Consider the following 6,074-nt stretch of genomic DNA (forward strand, 5'->3'; position numbering starts at 1 on the left):
TTGTTCAAAGAAAAATAATCATTTTTTGCAGATCCGACAGAATCATTTCTAAATTTGAAACAGATTTTAGCGATCGGTCAAATCCGTTGTTCATTTTGCTACTGAATCAACATTATTACGGCATAAAAAATATTAAAGGTTTCTTAGGAGCCAAATATTTTTGTTCATGGTGCTTTATCCCTTATAATAACATGAACGGAAATCATTGTAAATGGTTCTGTCGCGTGTGTAATACCGATTTATGCAAACGGACAGAAACGTCTCTCATCACGTTCTGATTGTAATCGAATATGCCAAAATGTAAAATGTTTTCAAACTCACAAAACACCTGTTTTCAGGCCTCAAGCAGACAGGGCAGTTTCTCCTTGCGAAATGTTTAAAAAATGCACCATTTGTAAACAAACTTATTACATCGCTATGGGTGGAAATGGCTCACAGCACGTTTGCTCAGCGACCAAATGCATCGTTTGCAAACAGTCGGTGGTCACGGATGATCATCGCTGTTTTATTCAGCTTGAAAAAAAAGATGACGGTTTAACGGAAAAGGTTATTTATTACGACACTGAAACGTTTACGGATCAGAACGGTGTGCATACACCTTTTTTAATCTGTGCAAAATCCGATTCAGGCGACGTTTGGGAGAAATTTGGTTTAGATTGCATTAAAGATTTTATTATGCAGATGCGTCGTCCTAAATTCAGCAATTATACATTTGTTGCACACAATGCGCGCGGATTTGATGCTTATATAATTTTGAGAGCTATGTGTCAATTAAAAATTGTTCCCAAAAATATACTCATGCAAGGCTGTAAAATCTTGAGTTTTCATGATCCAGATTTCGGGCTGAGATTCATAGATTCCTTAAGTTTTCTCATGATGAAATTAGTCAACCTTCCAGCTGCTTTGGGCTTTACAGATAAAACTAAAGGTTATTTTCCTCACAGATTTTCATCGCTTGAACATCTGAATTATAAAGGGCCTTATCCAGATGTCAGCCATTATGGGTTTGAACAAATGTCTCCAGAGCATAAAAATATATTTTTAGAATGGTACAGCGATGTGACTAAACATCAGCTGTTTGATTTCAGGAAGGAGGCCATGTTTTATTGTAGAAACGATGTGGAAATTCTGCGTAAAGCATGCGGTATTTTCAGAGAGGAGTTTTTTAATGAAACAGGGATCGACCCGCTGAAATCTGTCACGATCGCTTCAGCTTGCATGCGCGTGTTTAGATCAAAATTCCTAAAACCAGACACATTGGCCATCCCTTGTCCGCTCGGCTATCGACCGCAACAAAAACCATTTTCAAGTTCAAGCATCGTGTGGCTGGAATGGGTTTTACGCAGTCAAAATGTAGACATTCAACACGCTTTAACGCCTTTGGGGGAGTATAAAGTGGGAGATTTTTATCTCGACGGATATGCTGTGATTTCAGGCGTTGACAACGGCTTTGAGTTTATGGGCTGTTTTTTCCACGGCTGTCCAAAATGTTTCATGCCGTCATCCATATGTCCTCTGAGAAAAATCACTTTTGGTGAAATTTATGACAAAACCGTCGAAAAGCTTCAGTCGTTGGAAACTGTGCATCGATTAAAAATGAATGTCATTTGGGAACATGATTGGCAGGAGATGGTAAAAACTGATCCGGACGTGAAACAGTTTGTCTCAAGATTTGACCGCCCGCCAGCTCCTCTCTCACCTCGTGAAGCCCTGTACGGAGGCAGAACTTGCCCGGTTCGGCTGAGGCATTCGGCTCAGAGCGGTGAAAAAATCCACTATGTGGATTTTACGAGCCTGTACCCTTACGTAAACCCCACACAGACTTATTGGACATCCCGAAATTCATGTTAAAAATTTCAGAGATCCAAGTCACTATTTTGGCTTGATTAAAGCTGTCGTTTTGCCACCCAGAAAACTGTTTTTCCCTGTTCTGCCTTTTAAAACATCCAAAGGTAAACTAGTTTTTACACTATGTCGTACATGTGCTGAAATGAATAATCAATCTGATTCTTGTTCACACAGCGCGTCTCAACGTGCTTTGACGGGCGTTTGGGTGGGTGTAGAGTTCAATTATGCGTTGGATTCAGGTTACCGTCTGGTGAAAATGATTGAAGTCTGGGATTTTGAGAAAAGCAGCAAAGACGTGTTTGCAGGTTACATTAATACGTTTCTGAAGCAAAAGCAACAAGCCTCAGGTTTTCCTGAAGGATTGATTGACGATGAGTCTAAAAGAAAATACATTCAGGACTACGAGCTTCATCAGGGGATACAATTAGATGAGTCTAAGATTCAACACAATCCTGCTAAGCGTGCCATTTCAAAATTATGTCTCAATTCACTCTGGGGAAAGTTTGGCCAAAGAGATGATCTTGTGCAAACCACATTTGTTCAAAAACCTGATGAATTTTTTGACATTCTGTTTTCAGGAAAATACGAAGTTAAATTCTTCAGCTTTGTCACTTCAGGAGCCCTTCTGGTGCAGCACAGTTTGACAGATAAATGCCTAACGTCTCCTGGCAGAAGCAACAACATATTTATCGCCGCTTTCACCACAACTTATGCCAGACTGAAATTATTAAATGCGTTGAACAAACTGGGAAATCGCATCATTTATTACGATACAGATTCTATAATTTATTCTGTCAAAGAGAATGAGTGTGTTTTACCAACAGGACCGCTGCTGGGGGATTTAACCGATGAACTGCATGGTGATTACATTGAGGATTTTGTATCAGCTGGTCCTAAAACGTATGCTTACAAAACCTGGGACCGCCAGCAGGTGGTGATAAAGGCTAAGGGTATCACACAGTCATTCATTTCATCTGATCACATCAATTTTGACAGTTTGGCGCAGCTGGTGGAGGGGTACATCGCTGGAGAAAGGGGGAGGTTTTTGCAAACTCGGCAGGAGATCGTCAAGAGGGATAAAAAAGGCCTCATTCTCTCGAATTTTTCATCTGTGAAAAGGTTTCGTGTGATTTTTGATAAACGGAGGTTATTTGCTGACGGCAGTACAGAACCATTTGGGTATTAAAAATGGAAACTGATTTTGACGCTAGACTGAAATCTCCATTCAGTGTACAAATTGCTGGTCCGTCAGGCTGTGGAAAAACCTTTTTTTGTAAAAAGTATTTTGGAAAATTGTATGCAATGTTTAACTGAAATGCCAAAAAACATTGTGTGGTTTTTTACATCTTATCAACCTATGTATTGTTGGTCCTTTCTTCTGTTAGACCAAGCACGGGTACGGAGAAGATGGAGTTAAACACCTTTTGAGTTGGTAGAAATGAGGAGACAAATGATCAGAGGAGTCCAGTCACTGTTTCACCGCTCGAGAGGGGGAGAGCCCTTATGCAGCAGGTCCCGCGACCTGCTCTTGCCAGCTGCTTTGGACAGACTCTCCGCCGTTCTGCTGAAAACGGCTGATTTTTATTGAAGATTACAGGAATGTTACATACGTAGTTTGCCATGTACATACGTCAATGATTATGACAGGTAAAGAATAACAGCCTTGTTAGCAGACAGTTTAATACATCACTAGAACATGCATCCTTGAGATTACCAGGAACATCCTGATACATTCATGACAGGAGAAGATACATTCACTGGTACAGAGAGGAGCTGGAATGTGCTCGCTCCCTTCAAGGTTGCAGAACAGAACATGATGCTGTAAATCTTTGTGTAGAGGCCTTGACCATCTAAGCAAGTGTACATATCATAGAGTAATACAACTGAGCTTTATAAGGTAAATATATAAAAGAAGCTTATAAGGTGGATACGTGAAGCTTATAAGGTAGATACGTATATTTTCAATCCCCCTTTTGAACTCTTTTAAGAGTTCAACAAAGATGTAGGAAATCAAAACAACAACAACACCAAATTTCATCAAAAAGAATATAATAAGCAGAGTTTTAAAACACCAATACAAACAACCAATCAGATTACATTTACTCATATTTCTAGCAGTAAACTGATACAAAAAACATGATCATACTTTCAACTGAACATGTTACAACATGTATGGAGCGCATGCACACCCGTATGAGGGCGAAAAACCCTAATTGTCGTACGTTAATAGGGAAAATTCCCCCATGTCCCCCCATTTTGGGGCGAACGCCTCTTGGCACAGAGTGGGCATGCCTAGGACATCAAAGATCAAAAAATAAAAACAACAAAACAATCAAAAAGCTCATAGAAATGAACTGGTGAAGGGATTGTTACATAAATCACTGAACATTCTCACACTCTAACAACATCTTCATCATGAGAGTCATCACTATCATCAGAGGGTTCCCCTCCCAAATAGATGTTAGGATTGGCTAGTAACAAGGGCATCTGGATAATTGGGTCAGCAGGTGGAGGAGAGATGGCAGTGGTAATCAATCTCTGGACTAAGTGCCTAAGACAGGGGATACAGCAACAGCCGCAAGTAACAAGAATGGCAGCGAAGACAGACATGGACACCAGGACGGAGGAAACGAGAGATTTGTATTTACCAAATACATCAAGCCAAGAGTCCCACATGGAGATGTCTACACCAGAGTGGGATTTCATTTTTTCTGTCAAAGAGCGGAGGCCGTCTAAGGCCTTAGTTAAGCTACCGTCCGAGGCCGTATTGTTGGGGATAAAAACACAGCAATCGTGAGAAAACATGGCACACACGCCCCCTTTTTCAGCTAACAGCATGTCTACAGCAATTCTGTTTTGGAAAGCCATCAAGGAAGTAGCCGATAGTTGTTGGTGAACTGCCTCAAGAGCAGTACGAGTGTAATTACTTAAGAGTTGAACATTGAAATGGATGTAGTTAATGCGGTCGACATTTTTATTGGGAGTTATCCAGACAAAAATAGATTCCCATCCAGCGGCTATTTGGTCAACTAATTTGTATTCGTCTGGAACGCCTCTGGGAACGCCAATTGCATCTATATAAGTGGGATTGTGAAATGCAGGTAAAGCTGGTAAAGATCGCTTTCGTCGGGTGCTAGAGTAAGAGCTGGGAATAGGGGCATCATGAAGGGTTACAGGAGTAACAGTGACAGGTAACAGTAAAGTAATAAGGGCACACAAACCTGAAGATTTCCTGGGAAAACCATTATAGAGCTGAGGTGCACCACACCACCACCATAGATTGGCACGCTTTTTGGGTTTGAATTGTGAAGAAACTGACACGGTTGTATTAACGCACCAATTTGTGGTGACATTCCCTAGAAAACGACCGCCTCGTCCAATTAGATGAATACAACTGAAGTTATTAGGGGCCACAATGTTGGAAAAGAAGGGCGTACCAATGTCATCGCCTGGTTTTTGCTTTGGAAAGATTTGTCCAAACTTGGTACAATTGGAATTTAGGGAAGTTCCGTTCATCAAATGAAGAAAGCATTCTGGAGGAATCGGAGGTGGTACAATACGGAGAGTAGGACGAGCTGAAAGGCAAACAAGACAATCCTGATCAGAAGCATTAGCTGCTTGTTCAGCCAGGAGTAACCAATTATTAGTGCTAGCGGAAATGCCGGTAACCGTCTGAAATGTCTCATCAACCAAAGGGTTTTTAGTCTCAATAGTTATCGCTGGAGAGGGTTTATTCACTTCAGCAATGTCAAGTACCACAGGAGAGGGGGGAGATTTACTTAGCCCGACAATATCAAAGACGGTAGAGGTAGGTGAAGTAATATTACGGACACAGAGGTGCACTGTCCAGTAGTAGCTCCCACTAATCCAAGGAGCAAGTACAAATAGGGTACATCCAAGGGAGTTTATTGGACTAATTATGAAAGTCAAAGGGCCTGTTTTAGATCCGCCTTGTTTTATCAATTTGATTCTGGTACGCCAAGTTGTAGCTACTCCTTTGGAGTAGGATGACCAATCATCGCCTGTTTCAGCAACAAGACTGCTCCACTTCCATTGAGAGTAAGATCCCCACGTTAAGTACCAAACATGCTCTTTCAGATCAGATGGCGTGTAATGACCATGTGCAGGGTTCGAGGGCAAAATGTCGTAGGGGAGTGTAACCGTGGTGGCTGTGGATAATGGGATACACAGAGTGATTGCTTGGGTTAAATAGAGAAAATCAGAGT

This window comes from Nothobranchius furzeri, chromosome 10, assembly GCF_043380555.1.
Source record: "Nothobranchius furzeri strain GRZ-AD chromosome 10, NfurGRZ-RIMD1, whole genome shotgun sequence".
Lineage (NCBI taxonomy): Eukaryota > Metazoa > Chordata > Actinopteri > Cyprinodontiformes > Nothobranchiidae > Nothobranchius > Nothobranchius furzeri.